Genomic DNA, 21,953 nt, shown 5'->3' with positions numbered 1-21,953 from the left:
AAGTTGTTTGTAAAGTTTTTGGCAAAGTGTTGGTTGAAATCAATTGAGTGTGTGGTTGCCTAACCGGAGAATGGATCTACAGTTTGAGTAAAAGAAGATTGAAGCTTAAAAGGATCTGATCAAGCAAATGTAATGCTATTCAGACATATCAAGAAAGCCTATTGTTTTCTAACAATTACAACAGAATTGAAATCCCCTAACCGAGTAAGCTCTAACAAGCTTGGTTAATTCTTAAATCCTCTAACAAGGTGATCCATTAGCTTGGATTCTCAAATCCTCTGCCAAGGATACTCCTAATAGAGTATTTTCTTTTTATCAAGGCATTTTGTAAATCCCTTAACCGAGCAATTCCTAATAGGATCAGTTCTTAATAGGACTTATTGTAAAAGCTTTAACAGGATTGGCTCCTAATAGGGCATACTTCAGAAGAGTTCATATAGCTATCTTGTGAGTCTCATCTCATCATGGTTTTTACCTATTTGGGTTTTCCACGTATAAACATTTGTGTCAAGTGGTGAATGTTTTTGTGGTTATGATCTTATTTGTTAATTTGATTAACTTATGATAAAGCATGATAATTGGAAGCATTGAGAGATGAAGTATGTTGATATATGATTAAGCATTTTGATGTTTACAAGATTGAAATTGTTTACTGTTAAGTTGTTATAATAGGTAACCGGTTGATGTTGAGTATTCTTATGAGTATTGATCTTGATAGTGAAAGTTTACTTTGTGATTTTGAATTTGAGATTGGGAAGTTTTGTATTAGTTTTTAAGTTTACTGATTCACCCCCCCTCTCAGTAATCTACCAAACACTTATTCTTTCATCATACCATCACATAATGCTCACTGATAAAATCAATGATTTCTTCTAGTTTACCCGAAGAGCTTGCACCATCCTAACCTTGAAATTCTGGGACTAACTGGTTCAAAATCTCAAAACTATGCTTAATCAATTTTCCATCTTTTGACTCTACCTGAGCCAATTCCTGAGTTGCCTGTGTTTGAAGAGCTTCCGTAACCAAAATCTTCTTTGTCGGTGACATCTTATGGTAGGGTTGTCAAAACTGATGGAAAGTTATGGTAAATTCCCTATAGCTATGGCAGAAGTGTCAATTTCCAAGCTGGAGGAGAGATCCACCACAGTCTCCTTACCCTTATCAACTGGAGAGATAACCTTTGTATCCTTTAGCTCTTGTGCACCGGTGGCTTCACCACTTGGTGCCTCACCCAAAACTTGAGTATGCTCTGCACTTGTATCCTTATTTACATCTTCCTTTGTATCCTCTATTATTTGTACATTATATGTTGGGATATCCTTTGTTTCAAAATGGGACTCAGTAACTGGTACAGTGGTATCTAGTTGAGTGCTTGCCAGTTTCTCAGTATATATAGTTGATTTATTGGCCAGTTGCATATCCTTAGGTAATTGAATGTTCTATGATTGTACAAAACTAGAACTTAACTCATAGACAAGACCTAAAAGAACTCTCACCCATATATCAATTGTCTCCTTTCTGATTTCTTCAAGTCTGTTCAACATGAGACTGTTAACTCTAAACTTGGGATTTAATTCTAATCATCTAGTTTTATTGATTAAATTGTCCATTTTCAGAGGAGTTTTTGAAGGAAAAAGGTTGACCAATTCGGTCTCCTTAATCCATCTATCAAAGTTTGAGCGTGTAGCTTTCTAACCTCTAATATATCAAATAACTCCTTAGGAAAAACTTTCTCTAATTCTATCAATGCCCTACTAAATGAATCAAGATATAAAAGAATGGCCTCTTCTATTTGCTTCTTGTCCTCCTCACCAAAATTGTCAAAGAATGAAGAAATGTTATCTAAATTACCATCATTTACAATCTGTTCAATCAAATCTTGCATATTCATCTTTTTCTTACCATTTATCCATTTAGATTTAGGTTTAACTTTCTCATCTAATTTGAATTTTCTCTTATGTACAATGGTGATCTTTGTCCTCTGAGGAGTCTCCTTGACAGGTTCAGACTTTTTTTCTTCTTTCTTCTCCCTTACCACTCTAGCAAAAACATCTCTCCTTAGGAACCTCCTTGATCTCAGTATCTGATTCTGTTTTATAAGAAACAATCATATATTGGCAGGTCATCTTAAGTTTCTTCTTAGGTGGCTCTATCGGTGTCTGACTAGCAGGCTTAGCTTTAGGTTGTTTGGATGTCTCTGATGTAACTGGGACCATATTGGGTGTAGCCTAAGCTACTTTTCAGGCTTCCCTTTCCTCTTTCCTCTTCTATTTTAACTCTTTATTCCTCTGTTCTTCCAAAATTTTAACATGTTGCTCAAACTTAGATCTATCAACACCTTCACTTAGCAATGTCTTAGCTGCTAGCTGGGTCATCTTCTTTTGAACTGTCGGAGTTACCTATTCCTGCTGAACTTTAAGTCCTTTCTCCTTAGCAATTCCAATTTCTCTTCCTTTTCATTTACCGATGCCTGCAAAAGGTGTTGTGCATAGGCAACCAGAGTAGCTTCCTCAACCTCATAACCCATAGGCATTATCCATATAGTCTTAGGTTGTGCAACCTCAATTATACATTCATCTTTATCTACCATAAAGCAAATTGTGTCCTTATATTTCTCAAGTATAGATTTAGGAATCTGGGACCTATTCTTCATTTCCTTTGAAATGTTTTGAAAAATGCCCATAAATTGGCTTTCTTATCCTTATCACCTTGTCTATCCAAAATTTGAGCAATCTGGGTTGCTACCGAGTGGTCAAAAGCCCACTGAGTCTTTCCAAAATCAGGAACAGTGCCCAAAAAGTAAAATAATAAACAAATGATGAAGGAGCCATACCAGAAATTATTCTTTTTGTCTTTCTTGATCTTCTGCAGGTTAGTCATGAATTCCTTTAGCATTACACTGCATAGATCATAATGGACATCCTCCTTTAACATCTGATAAGCAACCAAAATGTTGTGTTTGGCTATAGAGTTTAACTGGTTTGACTGATATACCTTATAACCAATAACCATTGCTACAAATTTAACATCTATGTCCTTGACATCATCTACCCTCATAGACCTTCCATCAAAAGTTGCACCAATAAGTTTATTCATTTTTGTGTGAGATAAATTACATCTAGTACCGAGAACTCCTCCAATTTTGTGAAGACATATGACATTATTGATAACTTCCTCAGTAATCTTGTACGGTCAGTCCAACCAGATGAATTCTCCATGAATGCGCCTCAAAACATAGCGTACCCATTCTGCCTCATCAAAAGTTGGGAAATCCATAAATTGCGTGAAACCATTCCTCTGCAAATGTGCAAATTTTGGTTTCAGCTGGTTGTTAGAAATTAGGTTTTCGATGAAAATGTAGGATAACTCATAACTACCAAGTTCTTCAATGTTGTAGTGGATGTATGCCCTAATATCCTCCATATGAAGAACTCCATGATAAACTTGCGTAAACGCACCTAATGACTAGTCCAAAAGGGATTTGTATGGATGCTTCTTGAAAATAGGATGAGGGAGGTTCTTGATCTCAACCACCAAGGGAGTATCAATGTTGGATGAAAATGAAGCCATTGCAACCAAACACGAAATTTAGGGTTTTTGTAAACATGAAAAAAAATCTCAAAAATTTTGTCAGGAGATCAAATTGCTTGAAAGAAAGTGCTCACTCAATTTTCTCTAGAACTCTAAAATTCTCTAGAAATTCACCCGCTTGAATACTTGATTACTGTGTGAAGAAAATAACTTAACTTCCCCTTTTATCTTCGTTAACCCTAATTTTCCATTGTAATAAATTTTGTCGGTTAGGCTTGATTGGTTCACATGATCTACAAGTAGATTCTGGTAAACCACTGAAATCTCCTCAATATCCATCCGCAATCAGAATATTCTGACTACAGACCTAATCCAAGGTGTTTGCATGATCTTCAAAGATTTGCCTACCCCTAAGGTCGAATGCCTTAGTTACCAGTTGTATCTGCTACCGATGTAGGACCTGATGACTCTGTCAATTGTTCTACCAATGGTGTATCAGATCTTCTTACCCATCCCATCTCATGTTGTTTCTTGATGTCTTTCACTTTTTTATTTTCCCTTCTCATCTACATTTCCATTAGTTGTTGGCAGGATCTTACTTCTGCAATATTTAGCAATGTGCCCAATCTTGTTGCATGAATAACAAACAATATTATTTTTCTATATTGCCATGTTAATTCCTTGATTTACTTGATTTCCTTTTGATCTGCATTGATTAGCCATATGTCCAAATCTACTACATGCATGACATTTTACATTTCCAAGACCGATGAATGATGCATTGTTCTTATTATTCCTATTTTTGCACTGACTAGCCATATGACCATATTTATTGCAAATAAAGCATGTACCATTGAATTTGTGAGCATTAGGAGGTCTTACCATTGATTTCTAGTTCTGGTTGACATGATTCTATTTCTATCTGGTTGATGTATCTTGTTATGGAGTACCAGAGCTTTCTCCTTCTTCATAACCAAGACCTCTTTTGTCATTAGCATATCTCTGATTCTTCAGCAGTTCATCAATTTTAGCAGAGCTATCCTTGAACTTGTCTTTGTACTCATTTGCAATAACCAAATCATCCATCATGACTATGATATGTCTTTCAAGTTCTTATTCTTTATTCTTGGATGGGGTCAACTCAAGTTTCAGCATATCATTCTCATGAGTCAATCTGTTACATTCCTCAGATCTATCCTTCAACGCTTGAGCTAGGTTTTCTTCATTTTTCTTTCTGTCCTCAATCTCCTTGCACATACTCATAGTTAGGGCTTGCATCTCATACTTCAAGATAATTTTCTCCTAAGTAAGCTTCTGACAATGATCCTTTATAGCATCTTCCTCATCATTGTTCTTATTTTGCAACTGATCACAAAGTTACCTTCTCTTAGCCTTGATAGCTGAAAGATTTCATTGGAATGAAATGATGTGTTCACAATCTTGCTTCAATTCATTTTTCAGATTATTGTTCTCCATTTGCTCATTATCAAGATCCTCAAGAGAAAGTCTAAGTTGTTGTTGCAGACTGGTTTCCATTGATTCCAAATTCCAGATCTTCCTCAAGTGGTTAAACTTCTTCCGAGGAACCAAGCTCTGATACCAATTGATGGAATCCAAGAACACTGAGAGGGGGGGGTGGGGTGAATTCATGTTCTATCAGTAAAGTTAGTTTTGAACTTATTCCTTATTAACCAGTTAATAGTAACTAAAATTAGAATGCATGCACAAAATAACACAATGAAAGGCAACACCATAACACCAAGATTTATACATGGAGAACCTTGCAAAGGGAAAAACCACGGTGGGGCTGATACCCACAATATTTATATACTTGATCAAGGTATACAAATATTACATAAGAGGGTTTGCACATGCAGAAAGGCCAACCGCCTAGAGCTCACTGCTCAAACACAAAATATAGGAAGTCTCACTAACTTACATAATATTAAAAAGTGTTTACAACTGAAAATTAACTTATAAATTGCATTTGACCATGTTGGTTAAGTTCCAGTGAATGCTCTAATATACTCCTCTATATACCAGTTCTTTGATACTCTCTTCTGCTACCAGTTAAGCTATGCACGTGAAACTACACATAGTTGCTTCCAATCACATACCAAAATGCATACCAAAACTCACTGAAATATTTGCAATCAAAAGTTTGCATTCCATCTAACACATATGATCTATCATTGAGGTGATCTTCCTAGATATCCTTCTAACTTAACCATGTCGGCTTTAACAAGAAATATAAACAAGTCGGCTTCTGGAACATAATGAAAATCAAACATAAATCCAATGAACATGTCGACCATCACATGTTACCACTAAAATCCATGAAGACATAATCAGAACCAAAATATTTCCTTAGTAGGGTCCTATCCATTAACAAGTTCCATATACACATTACCAAGATCTGAACATGTTACCGGGATCAACCCTTAGCTGGGTATGAAGTGAATGTCGTGCCGATGTCGGTGCTGGTGTAAAGAAATGTGAATACTAATACCGGTTAGTGCAATGTGTGCCGGTTAACCAAGCAATGAAACCATTTACCCTAAGATCATGAGTTGCCATCAATAAAAACCCATAATTCCATTAACCTTACCAAATGAGTGTTAGTTGCCAATAGATATCCCTTATAAAAGATAACATATGAAAGGAGAAAATAAAGTTTCCCATACGCACACAATAAATACACTCATACATGATTAATGTTTAAGATAACTTATAATGATCACATTTACCAAGTTATAATAGAAACAATTGTTAGAACTTTCATTAATCACCCGATGATATACCTTAACATGCATACACCATTTCAATGCTCAATAAATAGTAAATAGATGATTAGAATGTTCTACATGATGTCATTAAACATTTAATCAATCATATATTCACTCATACAGATTTTCATAACAAATAAATCTCACTACTTAAAGAAAATTTTTAATATAGGACTTCTACTCCAACCACTTATGGTCATTTCCTACATGTCATTAGCTAGTCAATTGTCTATATTAAGCATAAAACTTGACATCCTAGCCTTACTTTCCACCACTAAACCTTCATCTAATGTCACACACAAATTCAATTACATACATATGTTACCTTATTCAATCTCATCTCCTATCATCACCTAATCATAAACATTCACAAACTAAGCATTCCTAGCAATCAAGAAGCACAATCATCTAGAAATGCACTACAAATTCATTGATTACAATCATCAATTCAAGTAGTTGGAATTCATGAAATAAACACTTTCTTTGATTAAGATAACAAGATAGCATCTTGATGTAATCCATCAATTTGATCAAATAGAACATTTCATCAACCACACAACTCTTACTCAAGACTAAGACTTTTATCTTGACAAACCAAGTAAAGACATAATGATATGATTTCAAATTTTCTATACATGCAATGCACCAAGTTTTTACTTTGTTTGACTCACATATAATAACATTGTCTTTTAACCTGTTAGTTTATAAGAACTTCCTACATTATTTATGAAAAAGAAATTATATCTAATCAATTCTTCCTTAAAATGAATTATGTATACAATGCACAAGTCTCAATCTTCAAGTAATTTCACTTTATCCAAACTTTTCCTTTAACATATGCAATACCACATTTTGACAATGAGTATCCCAATTCTCCTACCCATTATTGATAGACTCCTAAATGCTATGATTCTTTTACCCAAATGAATAGGAGAGGATGGGAGAACACTTCCAATCAACCAATATATGCACAGAAGCATTATGCATGAACAGTTTGAAATTCCTAGATATATCACATTTATTGTACTATGCATCTATTCACATCATTTTCTAAGACATGCAATTCAACTTCCCATAAGGTCTCCTAATATTACAAATGCATCTATAAATCTCAAGTCCTTATTGAAAGATATGATTTATTCAAACAATCTCTTCTTAAATGCAGAATCACACACATATATAAACACCTGATAGTTCCATTGGTATCCATACTTCACTAATTGCTTCTTCAAATTTTACATAGGAGAATTAAAAAAAGAGAAGAGAATCATTAAACTACAACTTTCTCATATGGGTGCATCCCATCCACGTTCTTCAATTAACATTATGATCTACATTGAATCATTCTTATATGCATAACACAAGCACTCCATCTTACTATTCATAATAAAATCAATGTAACAACTAGTCCTATAAACATAACATTAGATAAAAGATCATACACAAGCACTAGCAATTACAAGCAATCAATTACATAGGGAAAACAACCTTTAATATTCTGATATGATCATTTATATAGGGAAAACAACCTTTAATATTCTGATAAGCACTAGCAATTACAAGCAAGCAAGACCACATAAAGCCGTATAGACATCACACTCATTTAATAGACATGCATAAGAAATGATTACACATATTACACACAATTTATAATTTCTAGAAAGGATTAGAGAGAGAGACAAAGCATAAGTATATAAGATCTCCAAAGTTTCAATATCATTTTCCATCACAAATCTCAAAGAACAATTCAAGTCAAGAGAACATTACAGTACACAATACAAGACCAAGAGAACAACCTTAACTAGAGATCCCAGTGTTTACAACACAAGCTCTGCTACCAAATGTAATGCCCGCCAAAACACCCTAGAGAAATAATCTAAAATCTACTAACAAAAAGGAGATAAATTTTTTTAAACATCCATTACCCTAAGTTATCATTAATAATACATCAATTCAACTCAACTAATTGCAAGGTCACATAAAACAATATGCACATGACCATAGAACTATATTACTCAAGAGGAAGTAAATCATTTAAAACATCATCATCATAATCTCCAAATATAGTATTGCAAACATAACCATTCCCTAGGGTATATTAACGACACTACTTGAAACCAACTAGAATATCACTGTCTATTACTCAACTAACCATTTACTTTCATGCAACCAAACTAACATTAATGCATATGCATATCTCATTCATGTAAAAATTTCTTAGGTTCATATGAAACACTAATTTAATGCTTCTAACATATCCATTACCTACTATCAAAGCATCATAGACCCATTAATCATTTCATCTAGATAACTCCCATTTATTAAATAAGATTCAAGACAACTTTTCTATTCTTTCTATCATGCATTCCCTAAGATAACATAGCACAATACCATTTCTCAAATATAGTTGCAACACAAATTCATATAAGCTATTTATTTTCTCTTTCACATAGATTTACTAAATTCATAATACATAAAGAACATCTGATACATAAAGGAATAATCAAGGAACACTTCTCCTAATCAGTACATCAAGTCCTAATACAATTTTCATTTACAATTACATAAAGATACCTAATACAAATATGCATAATATCTTTTACATATACAATTCATCATTATGCAATGTATTATTTCCCATGTACATAGAAATTAGTTTCGAAGAATAATCACATGAAGAATCCAAGAATCCAATCCACACACGCTAGCATCCAAGAAGTGGAATATCCCAATGGAAGAAGGAATCAAACCACCCGACCATGTGGAACCAAATAGGAACCACCCCCCATGGTAGGAGATGACATAAGGTTCCAAATCACACTTAGGACCTAAGTTGACACCTATCAACCAAAGGGCACAACATGACATTACAAGACTTCAACATAAGAACACAACATCAAAGTACATCACAAGGCTAAATCAACCTCCAGAGGCACAAACAACAAATCATGGTGTATGGATAATGGAAACATGTGGGGTAGAGTGTCATCACATGATAACCTAATGTGGCATCTATCTCCACCTTGGAGTCACAAAAGGGAGATCGGGTATACCGCTCCATCGGTCCTCCCAAACTAGGATCCCAAAACCACCTCCTCGAGTCCATCCAATTGGGGAATATAACATCATATTATTTATCTTGAAAGGTGAATTCCTAAATACCCAACCCACTAATTAATTTTATATTATATTATCACTTTCAATTAAACCATAAACTCTTCATGTGGTTACATAGGTCTAGACCCCCTTCCTAGAGATCTAGTGCTCATAACCTATGTCCAACACATGCAAGAGCCCACTCCCCCAACCATGGACTAAGACCAGAAGATAAATACACATCCATAAAACATAAAACAATATAAAGAAGTCTCAAACATGACATAAGAATAGCCATAGAAATATTGAGCACAATTTGACCATAAAAGGACACATAAGCCATACACGTGGAAAATAGTTTTCACCGAGTCAAATCAAAAGAAAGGCTAAACATGAATGCAATCCAAAATTGAAATAAAACCATGCCAAATACTATATCATGAGGCATAGAACATCCCACTGGAGTCAAACATTCAATCTCTCAACAACGTGGAACTCTCCCTCTCGTTGGAGCAACATGTCACAAATGGATCACCTCAATGGCAAGGCATGATTCCTCTTACCAGACCACAAGAAACAACACAAAGAATCAAAACAAATCAAATAAAACTTAGATAATGTCAATACAGATAGCACATCCCTCTGGAGTACTCACACAAACCAAAAATACACTAAAACAGGTCAAAAACTAACTTTCTTGGAGCCCCAGGATAGTTCATCACCCTTTCTTCTGAGATTAGCACTCTTGGTGTGTATGGTAGCATTCCTTGTACCTAGCATAGTGTTTCTGGTTCATACCATAGTGTTTCTAGTCTCCTAGATGGCATTTTTGGCCAATATGCGTGCATCTACAGTTTTAGGGCTTTTGCACATTTGGCAAGTCTCTCAGCGCCCTGGGTACATACCATGGTGTTGTTGGTATGTCCCATAGTGCCCATGGTAGGTTTCATAGATTTTTTGGGGAAAGAGTAGAAAACAACACCAAACAGTCACACCAGGCTTAGGAACTGGCATAGATGGACAAAGGGGTAAAAAAAGGCCCACATACTGCAACTATAGGGTTTGGAAGATCCAATATCAGACTAAGACAATCAAAAACAACATAAACATATTCATTGCTAAAAACTGCATTAGGAAAATCATCTCCCACAGTGCCAAATCTGAGATAAAGAGGGCTAAAACAACAAGGGAGAGAGAGACAAGATTGTGAACATCATAAGGAGACTCAAACAAGGCTTGCAAGGTCCAATTGCAGCCTTTTCATATGTTTGGAAGTATCTACACATTCAATTGTGCAGTCACAGAGAACTCTCAACAACCAAATAGGGAAGAAAGACACTAAATCAAGCTTAAAGCACAGAGAGAATCAAACAATCAACATAAGGAGATACTAATTCAAACTCAAATCAAGATCCATCAAACACAAGAGCCAAAACATAATCAGGCACATAGAATATAGTAATATGCCTCTGCAGTGTCCTAAATTGTACCTGGTGCATTTATGACACTTGTGCATGATGCCTAAGGCACTTATAATGACCCTATGATCAAAATTGAAACATTTTGTCATCATAGGACCTTCATCCCAAAGATCATTGTTTATCCCTATTAGCCCTTTGAGACCTTTTCCCGACACACGTCAACACGACGTGGGGACGTCCGCATGTCGTGCTAACATCCCCAAAAATGGTAGGATTTCAAAAGTGTTGGTGACTCATATGCATGCCGATGTGTGTTCTTTGGCCCACGTTGTGCCATAACGGTTCTCCATTCTTGTTTTGAATTAAAAAACCTTTCCAACTCATTTGGAGGGGTTCCCACTTCGGGTTCTTGTCTCTTGATCTTTGCGCTCTCTCAATCTCTCTCAAAAAAGATCTCTTTGGCAAGCTCTTGACTCATGCAACATCAACACCAAAAGAAAGCTATCAAATACCAACATCAAGCTTCCCGACCTCATGGCGGCTTCTTACCAACTCATCTATCAAGTGGGATTCATCACGCTCGTGGTGCCAAATATCAAGGAGGGTTTGATTTCCAAACTTACTCTCTCTATTTCAATTTCATGCAATGAGTCCTTTGCATTAATAAGTGTATTTACCAATATTCCAATATTTATTTCCATGCAATAGGAATTAGTTTTCTTTTTGCATCTATTTACCAATTTATCAATTTGTTCCAAGTTATCTATTTTTCAATCTATACCAATCTGGCTGTCCGTGGTGGTGGAAAAACCTAAGTAGGGTGTGACTAAGGCATGCCCCTATACAACCTCAATATTTTCCCCATTTTTCTATGTGCAGAGGTACAAGTTTGATCCAGCACTTGGGCTCTAGGATTTATCATTTTCTGGACCTACGGACGATAGTGTAGCACACTGGCGTTCACACACCGTGTTAGTGTCCTAAACTTGAGAGCTTCCCAAGTTCCCTATTCGCTCTATCCTTTCTGCTTCATATTTCCATTTAAGTGGTTCACAAATTATTTCACCCATATTTTGTACATTCTATATTTATTCATTCATAGTTGGTTAGCTCGTTAGATAGTTATTAGTTTAGTTAATTTGGATTCTATTATGTGTTATGTCCATAAGAACCAGGCATATTTGTCTAGCTCTATGTTTTGTCCACCTAGGACACTAGTGCACCACGCTGCAGTCCACAATCCGCACTGTAGTCTTGGGCCCGCACTATCATCTTGGTTACAGAACCTTATAGAGTTCGCCAGAGGTTTGTCTTAGTTCTCTAATAGATCCAGAGCATTGCTTTTTCTCCTAGCTCAGCATTGCGCCTGTTCGAAGAGGTAATCAGACGAATAATTTGTCCTTGAGGATTCATCTTTCCTAAGGTGGCAAATTCCATCCATTACATTTTAGTGAACCCGACGTAAATGGTCTAGATATCGGATCTCTTCCTTTCAGAGTTTAATGCCTTTGATAAGGCATTTTTGAAAGATGATTTTGATATGTTGGATAAAGTCTTAGATGATCTCCTTGATGCACTTCCTCCAAAAAGGAGTGCAAAGGATGAGTCACCTTCCTCAACATCCTCATGTGAAGAAAAAGTATCTATGAATGTCATTGTCATCTCTGCGACCCCTCAAAGGCCTAAGAGATCTTTCATTCATGTGGAAACGGCTAGTCCTTCCCCCAAGAAGGTTAAGTCCATTAATGGAAAGCCTTTTAAAGGAGAAGCTTCCAATATATATGCCAGATTAATGCAATCTAGACAATTGTCTTATTATAACACCATTGCACACACATATAACACTCGTAATAACAAGCAAGTTCCTGGACAACAACAACAAATTGCTTTACCACCTTCTCAACCGACTCTTCCTAAGGAGCCTATATCAGTGGACAAGCGACCAAGTGATTATGATCTTATCAAGCAACTAAAGGTTACTCCAGCTAAGATCTCACTGTGGGATTTTCTTCAAGACGACTTGGTACACCAAGGTATGCTTTGGGAAGCTTTATAGAAGATCTTGCTACCTTCCTCTATGAGACCTGCTGATGTGAATGTGTTGATGGATCATATTCACATGGATTTGTCGAATATTACTTTCTATCCGCATGAACTTCTGCCTCCCAAGTTGAGGAATCTAGCAGATCATTTGATGATTATTGTCCATGTGAATGGTGTGGGTATCAGACAAATTCTAATTAATACTCGATCTACACTTAATGTTTGTGGATTGGACTTGCTACAAAAGATCAAAGTAGATCCGAAATATTTGGTAGCGTCCTCTCTGTGCATTCAAAGTTTTGACAAATGTGGAAAAAACATTGTAGGAACTGTCATACTATCCTTGAAGGTTGGACCAATAACCATTCCAACCCTTGTGCACGTTATGCCAGGTCCTTTATCATACAACCTTCTTCTATTTATATCTTGGCCTCATGCCTTGGGAGCCATCTCTTTTTTGCTTCATGCAACGATGAAGTTTGTAGTTGATAACCAGTTTATCACAGTTAGAGCTGACCCTAAGGCTGTGCAATTATGTCAGATTGTCACAGTGGGTCAAGCTGCTGCTACACCCTCATTTCATAATTAGGTACCAATATTATCTTCTTTGATGATAACTTATGCTTCTGACACCTCCCCTAAAAAGGAAGAGTGTAAGAAAGAAGAGATCCCTAAGGGAGTCGCTAAAAAGGAGAAGTAATTTGAGTCTCTCATGATTGACACTCCTAAGATGGAAATGCTAAAGCACCACCTAAGAAATGATCTCCATTAAATTTTTCTTCTCCTATGAAAGTCAATGCATGCTTAGGTGATGATTGGGGTTCTTTGGACTTCATTGATTCCCATGTTGGTGAATACAAAGTAGATCCTATCCACTTGAGTTTTCCAAAGATAGTATTCACTTCGGCTATGAAGGATGATTATGCATCCATAAAGTTGAGTGATGCTTACCATGTGGATTACATTTTCTATACCAAACCACCATCACAGAAGGATATTCAAGAGATCTATGGTCCTGGATACAAGTTGGTCTCTCAACTTGGGTACGATGGAAGGGGTTGTGGGCTTAATGAACAAGGCATTCGGATTCCTTTAGAAGCCAAACCTCGCCACCACAACACTGGCCTAGGGCACAATCATACGAGATGAAAGGAGAAACCATGGTTGACAGTGAACATGATTTCAGCCGATCCCCTGCCTCTGGAGCTTGTTCATCTGAAGCTCATTGATACTAGTGCATTGTCTGTTGAGATTCCTTTGGACTTATTCCCTTCAAAAGAATCCTTGAAGGAATTTATAGATGTCTATGAGGAGCTTCCCTCTTATCACCATTAACGTTGATTCCCATATTGCTTGAATGCTCAAGCCTACTTTGGAGAATTCATTGCACAGGGGGCACCTCTTTCCCGTAACGAAGAGAAAATATTTGTTTCTCATCTAGATGACAGTAGTGCTCTCCTACGCGAGGATACTACTGATGTTGTCATGAGTGATAAGGCTCCCGATAAAGTTATAAAGATTGGGAAGTGTTTGTCCCCTGAAGAATCAAAAGAATATTCTGAGTTGTTACACCAATTCCCTGACATCTTTGCTTGGTCTTATGAAGAGATTTCTGGTAGTGATGAGTACATCAATTGTGGTACACAACATTGTTCTTAGTCCTAATGCTAAGTTGGTGAAACAAAAGATTCGAAAGATGAATCCTAAGGTAGCCTTGTTGGTCAAGACCGAGATAGAGAAGCTCTTAAAAGCTATCTTTATCCGGCCTATTGATTACTCACATTGGATCTCGAACATTGTATTGGTGAGAAAACCTGATGGGAGAATCCACATTTGCATCAACTTTTGGGATGTGAATAAGGCATCTCTCAAATATGATTTTCCCTCTCGAATATTGATGTGATCATTGATTCAACCATAGGGTATGCTTTTCTTTCATTTATGGATGACTTCTCAGTTTATAATCAAATTCACATTAACCCAGAAGATTAGTATAAGACCTCCTTCACGACCCCATGGGGGACCTTTCTCTATGTCATCATATCGTTTGGGTTGAAGAACACAGGAGCAACCTATCAATGAGCCATGACTTTGATCTTCCATGATTTCATCCATAAGATCTTAGAAGATTATGTCAATGACATTTTGGTAAAATCCCTAGAATGAGGAATGCATGTTGAAAATCTGCGTCTAGTCTTTGAAAGACATGTTATATAAAATGTGGCTAAACCCTCTTAAGTGTGTCTTTGATGTTGACATAGGGAAAATTTTGGGGTTTATCGTCTCTCGTCGAGGAATGGAAATAGATACAGATAAGATTGATGCTATCATCAACATGCCTCCACCTAGAAATATCTCTTAGCTTCATATTCTACAAGGGAAAATCCAAGCCATTTGTCTATTTGTGGTGCAATTGGCTGATGAAACTCTCCCTTTCACATGATTATTGAAGGATGTTCACTTTAAATGGAATAAATACTGCCAAAAGGCTTTCAATTCCATCAAGGATTACTTGGCTAATCCTCCTATCTTGATGTCAACTATGTCCAATAGACCTTTCTTCTTATACATCTCTGCTACATCTCATGCTTTAGCAGCATTGCTAGCTCAGTGTCATGATGAAGGTCGAGAGAGAGTTCTCTATTACGTTAGTTGTACATTGATAGATTATGAGACCCAATATTCTACCATAGAGAAACAATGCTTAGCTCTTGTGTTCATGACCCAGAAGCTAAGACATTACATTCTCCATGCAAAAACACGGGTCATTGCCAAAAATGACATCCTTAAGCACCTTTTTGCTAAATCTGATCTTTTAGGACGATTGGCTAAATGGGTAATGCTGCTCTCTGAATTTGACCTGAATTTTATGTCTTAGAAGTCAATTAAAGGATAGGTTATCACTGATCAGTTGGTCGACGCTACCTCAATAAAATCTTTTCCCACCCTAGACCTCTTCCCCAAAGAGGACGTCTTGATCATTGATCAAGACCCTGTATAGGACCTGTATTTTGACAGTTCAAGATGCCAAACTGGTTCTGGAGTAAGTGCGGTCTTTGTTTCACTTGAAGGAAAATCGGTTCCCCTTTCATTCTGCTTGGAATTTCATTGCACCAATAATATTGTTAAACAAAAGGCCCTAATTGCAGGACTCTGTGCCGCAATGGCCATGAGTGTGAAACATATCCACATCTATGGAGATTCCAAACTCATTGTAAATCAAGTGACAAGTTCTTATTGCGTGAAACAACTAAATTTGTCTCAGTATAAGGATTTAGTTCTAACTATATTGATACAATTCGCTACTTACACGATTGATAGCATCCCCTAGAGACAAAATCATCACACAGATGCAATGGCAAGTGTGGCTTCCCTTGTAGGCCCCTATTTTGGCTAGGATGAGTACCACTTTATGGTGCAAGTCCTTCGCTCCCCAGCTATTTCAAATAGCGCATATCAAGGCAATCTCATATGTGCTCATCTCTACCTAGGAGAAGTTTTTGCACATATATTCGATTATCCAAAGACCAAGATATTTCCCGAAGATGCCAGTAAAATTTTGCATGTGCGAATTCAGAAATTAGCTACCCGTTATATCCTCTTATCAGACATACTATACAGGGGATCATATAATGGTCTTCTTTTGTGATGTTTAACAAAAGCCGAGATCCCTGTGGCCCTTCAGGAAGTCCACTTAGGTTCTAGAGGTGGTCATTTTGGTGGTAAATCTTTGGTGCACAAACTTATTTATATGGGGTACTATTGACAAATGATGGAGCAAGACTCATTCACTTTTGTTAAGAAATTCCCTCAATGTCAACAACACAACAACTTGATTTGATCCCCCGCACAGGAGCTCCGTAGTCAAGTCTCTCTATGGCCTTTTTAGACTTGGGGACTAGATATTATTGGTAAAATATCTCCTCCATTGTCTAAAGGTCATATCTTCATTATTACCACCATAAATTAATTCATGAAGTGGGTCGAAGTAGTACCACTGCGTTCAACTACCGCTGACATGATTTGTGGTTTTATCATTGATAACATCATTTCTTGATTCGGTATACCTTCTACCCTCATTTTTTATAACTGTATGCCATTTAATAACAAGGAGGTCAAGCAGTTCCTCAAGAAGTTCCACATTCAGCATCACTTTTCCACTCCTTACTATCCATAGTCCAATGGTCAAGCGGAAGCATCTAACAAAACCATCAAGCAGATCTTACGCAAGATTGTCACTAAGCATGGTAAGGATTGGCATTTACAACTAATTTTTGCATTATGGGCCTATCACACGAGTGTGTGTATGGCTACAGGAACAACACCCTATAACCTTATGTATGGCGTTGATGCCATCATGCCTCTCGAATTGGAGATACCCTCTTTACGTATATCCTTAAAAGGGGTTATTGATGATGATTCTTATCACACTCTTCATCTGAATCAGCTAGATCTGTTAGATGATCATTGTTTGAAGGCCCTTCAACATCTCTAGGCTTATCAGAAATCTCAATCTCATTAGTATAACCAAAATATTCTTCCTAGAACATTCTAAATAGGTGACCTAGTCCTCTATGAGAACCAGAGAAATGTCAATGCGCCACCCGGCCAACATGGAAAATTTAGTCTGAATTGGTTACGTCCTTACATCGTCACTTCTATGTATAGTTCTGGTGCCTATGGTTTATCTTCCATGGATGGCACTCCTCTCAAAAAACTTATCAACAATGCATACCAGCGTTGATACTATGCGTAGAAAAAAAAAAATGTAATAGGTGTCTTGCGTGTGATACCTAGTTCCCTACGGTGGTCACATCCTGATGCGTATCCTTTGTCAACACAAACCTCTATTATTGTGTTATAAAGTGACTGTGTATAGCCATATCCATGTGTGTGTGCATGTGTACATATGCTCTATTCTAAAATTCATAGATCATCATAGTATTTCACCATGCATGTATGAACATAACTACATGTAAACGAATTATGATAGCCATCTAGTCTACATCATACATCATATAAACATATAATACAAATAAAAATATCCATCCATGATGTAACAAAAGAAAAGATCAAAATGTCGAATCACATCATATATATGTATAATATATCATGTACATGTGTCGCATCACTACAAAAACACATGATGTTGTCGTATATGTGTAAAATACATCTATGTACATATCAAAAAGAATGTTATACATCATCCATCTACATCAAAAATATATTGAAGCCCACAGGTGCTAACGGGTCCTGGCCTGGTGTTGGTGAATCTCGAACTCGGGGACGTGTCCTTGAGCTGGCTGGGGCTAGTGGATCCTCATCTCTCCTTAGAGGTTGTTGGATTGAGGTGGACTATGATCTCGTGGCTATAGTGCTCCATGTGTGTAGACCCCTCAACTCCCCTCGTAGCTCCACAACGGTCTCCAGTTGCATCATCAGCTCCTCCCACAAGTCAATCTCTCATTGACATGCAACATCCAGCTGCGTCATCAGCTGACGCACTCGGGGGTGGTCTAGATGACCCGTGGAACCCTGCTAAGTGGCATCCAACTATCACTGAAGACCATCAACCTGGCTTTGTAGAGTGTTACGTGCCCTCTTGGCACTCTTAGCTCGTGTCACTACCTGGTCTCTCTCTCTCAGGATAGTTTGTACCTCCTGTAGGGCCTCATCCCACTGCCCCATCATAGTGGACAACTATGTTTCTCCCTGCACCAGCTCCACCCAACCCTCCTCATATACTATTTGTAGTTGTGCTACAGGCTCGAACAAATGTGTGTGTTGTCTTGTCGACTGGATGGGTCGATAAGAATCCAGTACAGGACCCTGAGGCTATACATTCGGGCTGATCTCTGTGAGTGACTGATAAATAAATCTCAGCCACTCCATCATGCCCTCTGCAAACACATAAATATTCTACATCAGTACCTTATCATATCAAAAATCTCTATCTATGCATGTGAGTATCAAAATAACTGAAAGTACATAGATAGAAAATAGCATATGCATACCAGGATCACCCGCCTACCAGTTTGGATCTTGCGGAGGAGCCCTACTATTGGACCCCTTTGTGCCAACTGTAGTGGTTGTTGGTGGTACAATTCGTGTTGCTGGGAGTTCCCTCTTGGCTAGTCTATTTGGACTCGGGCTCCTTGTTTGCCATCATTGGCCTGGTCTATCATCCTCTACCTCTAATGGATCCCCAAAATTGTCCTCTCCCAGTGCCCCCATATCTCCTCCTACTACATCTGACAGGAAGATCGATGCTGGGCAACTCTCTCCCACCACTCCATGAAGTTGTCAATGAATCTGACATCATCTATATCCAGTTGTGAATCAATGTCATCATCGTCACTACCCTTGGAGTTGTCCTATATGTCCCTGATGGTGGGACAAGCCTGGTCTTGGGGTCTTAGAGTGCTCCTGGTTGATCGTGCATAGGTTGGAGTGATGGGTGGCACTGTTTGCACCTATCCAAATAGCCTCATGCATTGGTGCCAGTAGTAGGGAATGACCATAAATTCCTATCGCCCTAGTAAGAATCGGTCTCTCTACATCCACGGTAGCTATAGTCAGTCTGGGACCCAGACTCCCATCTCTCGATATGGCTACCAGATGATGTTGTCGATCCCAATCTGGTCAAATGAGATGCGCCAGAAGGTCAGGTCTCCTGTGTGCCACGCTCTGCGCCAAAGAGGATAGGTGTATGCTTGCAACATGTTCAAGGGCATCAACATCAGAAATCTTATAGGTTGGGTGCACATGATGTGCTCGAAGGCCCATACCTATAGTAGAGTGCACGTAGTCAGACTGCGATACTCATGGTGCACGTACCGTGAAATCTTATAGTATACATGAGCCAACATGTTGTGGCCCCACATGTATATAGTCTAGATCTCCTCCATCTCTCTAATAAGTGGCAGAAACCCTGCTACCATCCCCGATCCTTGGCCATCTGTTAGGACCCATAGTGTTATGGTCACTATCATGATGCACCAAACAAGGGGAATGATGAATCATCCCTGGCCTAATTCTTGGAAGTACACGTTTCCTATGCTGTCTACTCGCCGACCTAAGGCCCACTCCCACTGGGTGATGAGCTCTTGCTATGAGAGGATTGCCATGGTGACTCACTCCCCTTGGATGGGAAGCCGCAGAATCTAGTAGACATCTACTAATATCACAGTCATCTCCCTCGTGGGTAGGTGAAATGACATGGTATCAACATCCCAACACTCCATTAATGCCTGCAGCGTGGGGGCATGGAATTGGAACTCAGGGAGCATATACATCAACCATAAGCCGACCCTACATAGTATTCGTCGCTCGGCCTGTGTGAGATCCTCTAATCTATTTTGCAGCATCTACAACAGATGCCCTGCAATATTCTCTCACATCTTGGGCAATCTCTGCACACGGGAACAACTGTCATGCCCAAACTTTTGGGCACGAACGGAATAATTTTTTTTTTAAAATAACAACCTAATAACATTAAATTTGCTATATGAAACACTCTAACAAGTTTTGTCTTAACTATGTTTCGAGTTAACTCTAACCACCAACTCAAGTAAGCAAAAATAATTTAAATTAAATGCAGAATATTAACTCTCCAAAAGAATTTATTATTATCTCATCGATTAATAAATAATAAATTCATTTAAGCAAAAACCCCTAAATTAATTGACAAGAGATATTATTACCCTCAATTAATCTTTCAATCGTTGTAGGAATTACTTAAATAAACTCTAGCACTTAAATTTTTAAAACACCCATATTTCAATTTAACAATAATTATAATGTGTATTAAATTTCATCTATAGTGCCAAATAAATCTTTAAAGAAAATAACCCTATCACATTTAATCTTGAAGAGCCTATATTTAGGTGGACCAAAGTTAATCCCCTTATAGCCAAAATAACTTATAAAGCCCTTTAAAGTTCCCTAAAAGATTAAACTCCAAGATAATTTAAAATTTAAAGCATCATATTCACATGTTTATAAAAACATATATAAAATATGAATGTTTAAATAAAAATAGCTAAATTAAAGTTGAATTTATACATTCATACTTTTAACTATATATTTATTTATTTATGTATTTATTAAACACATATATATTTTTATATGTGGATATTTATTTTCTAAACAAACTTTATAACAACAATACCCCCTGTGCCCTAACTATAACATTATAAAATTACCCCACCCTTTACCCTAGTTTTCTTTCATTTTATTGTCTTGACCTAACCCTATTTTCGGGCTAGGGCTTTAGCTATGTTATTTTTTTTTTAGGGTAGGGTGTGTGTGTGTGTGTGTGTGTTTGTTGTTGCAGGGTACGGGAGGCGGTGGCCATGGAGGGACACAGTGAAGGAGTGGAAGAGATTTCATGGGGGGGAGGCTCCCCGTAGGGACGGCCGCAGTCGTGCCTGCGGGTCGCGACCCACAGAGGCGGCCTTGGACACCGCTGTGATACGCGACCCGCAGCCTGGTTACGCCGTCACTGTGGGGCACTGCCCACAGAGGGGGGGGGGGAGCCTCCCAGACTATGGGTTGCAGCCCAAAGTGGTGACTGCGGCCACCACTAGGGGTCGCCGCCCATAGCGCAGGGGGGGTGAGGCTCCCCCATTTTGCATATATATATTTTTTTAAAATATTAAACCTCTTTATATATATATATATATACGTATATGTATATGTATATGTATATACGTATATGTATATGTATATGTATATATGTATATGTATATGTATTTATATGTATATGTATATGTATATGTATATGTGTGTGTGTGTGTGTGTGTGTGTGTGTATTTTTCTGTGGTTATAATATTTTCAAACAAACAGTTTCACAGGCTGAGGATATTTTTGGATAAAATATGTAGTCTTATATATATACACACTTAAGCAATCTATATATATTTTTTTTTCTTAACCTTTTTAAATCATGCAGAAATTAATAAAATATTGACTGCATGCAAATAGTGGTAAAATTTCTTTTATTTACTTTAAACAATCTGTTTATATTTCTTTTTCGAAAAAAAAATCACATAAAGTAGTTTAACAATATTTAACA

Source organism: Cryptomeria japonica, chromosome 3 (assembly GCF_030272615.1).
Source record: "Cryptomeria japonica chromosome 3, Sugi_1.0, whole genome shotgun sequence".
Lineage (NCBI taxonomy): Eukaryota > Viridiplantae > Streptophyta > Pinopsida > Cupressales > Cupressaceae > Cryptomeria > Cryptomeria japonica.
Note: the sequence above shows the minus strand (reverse complement) of the source record.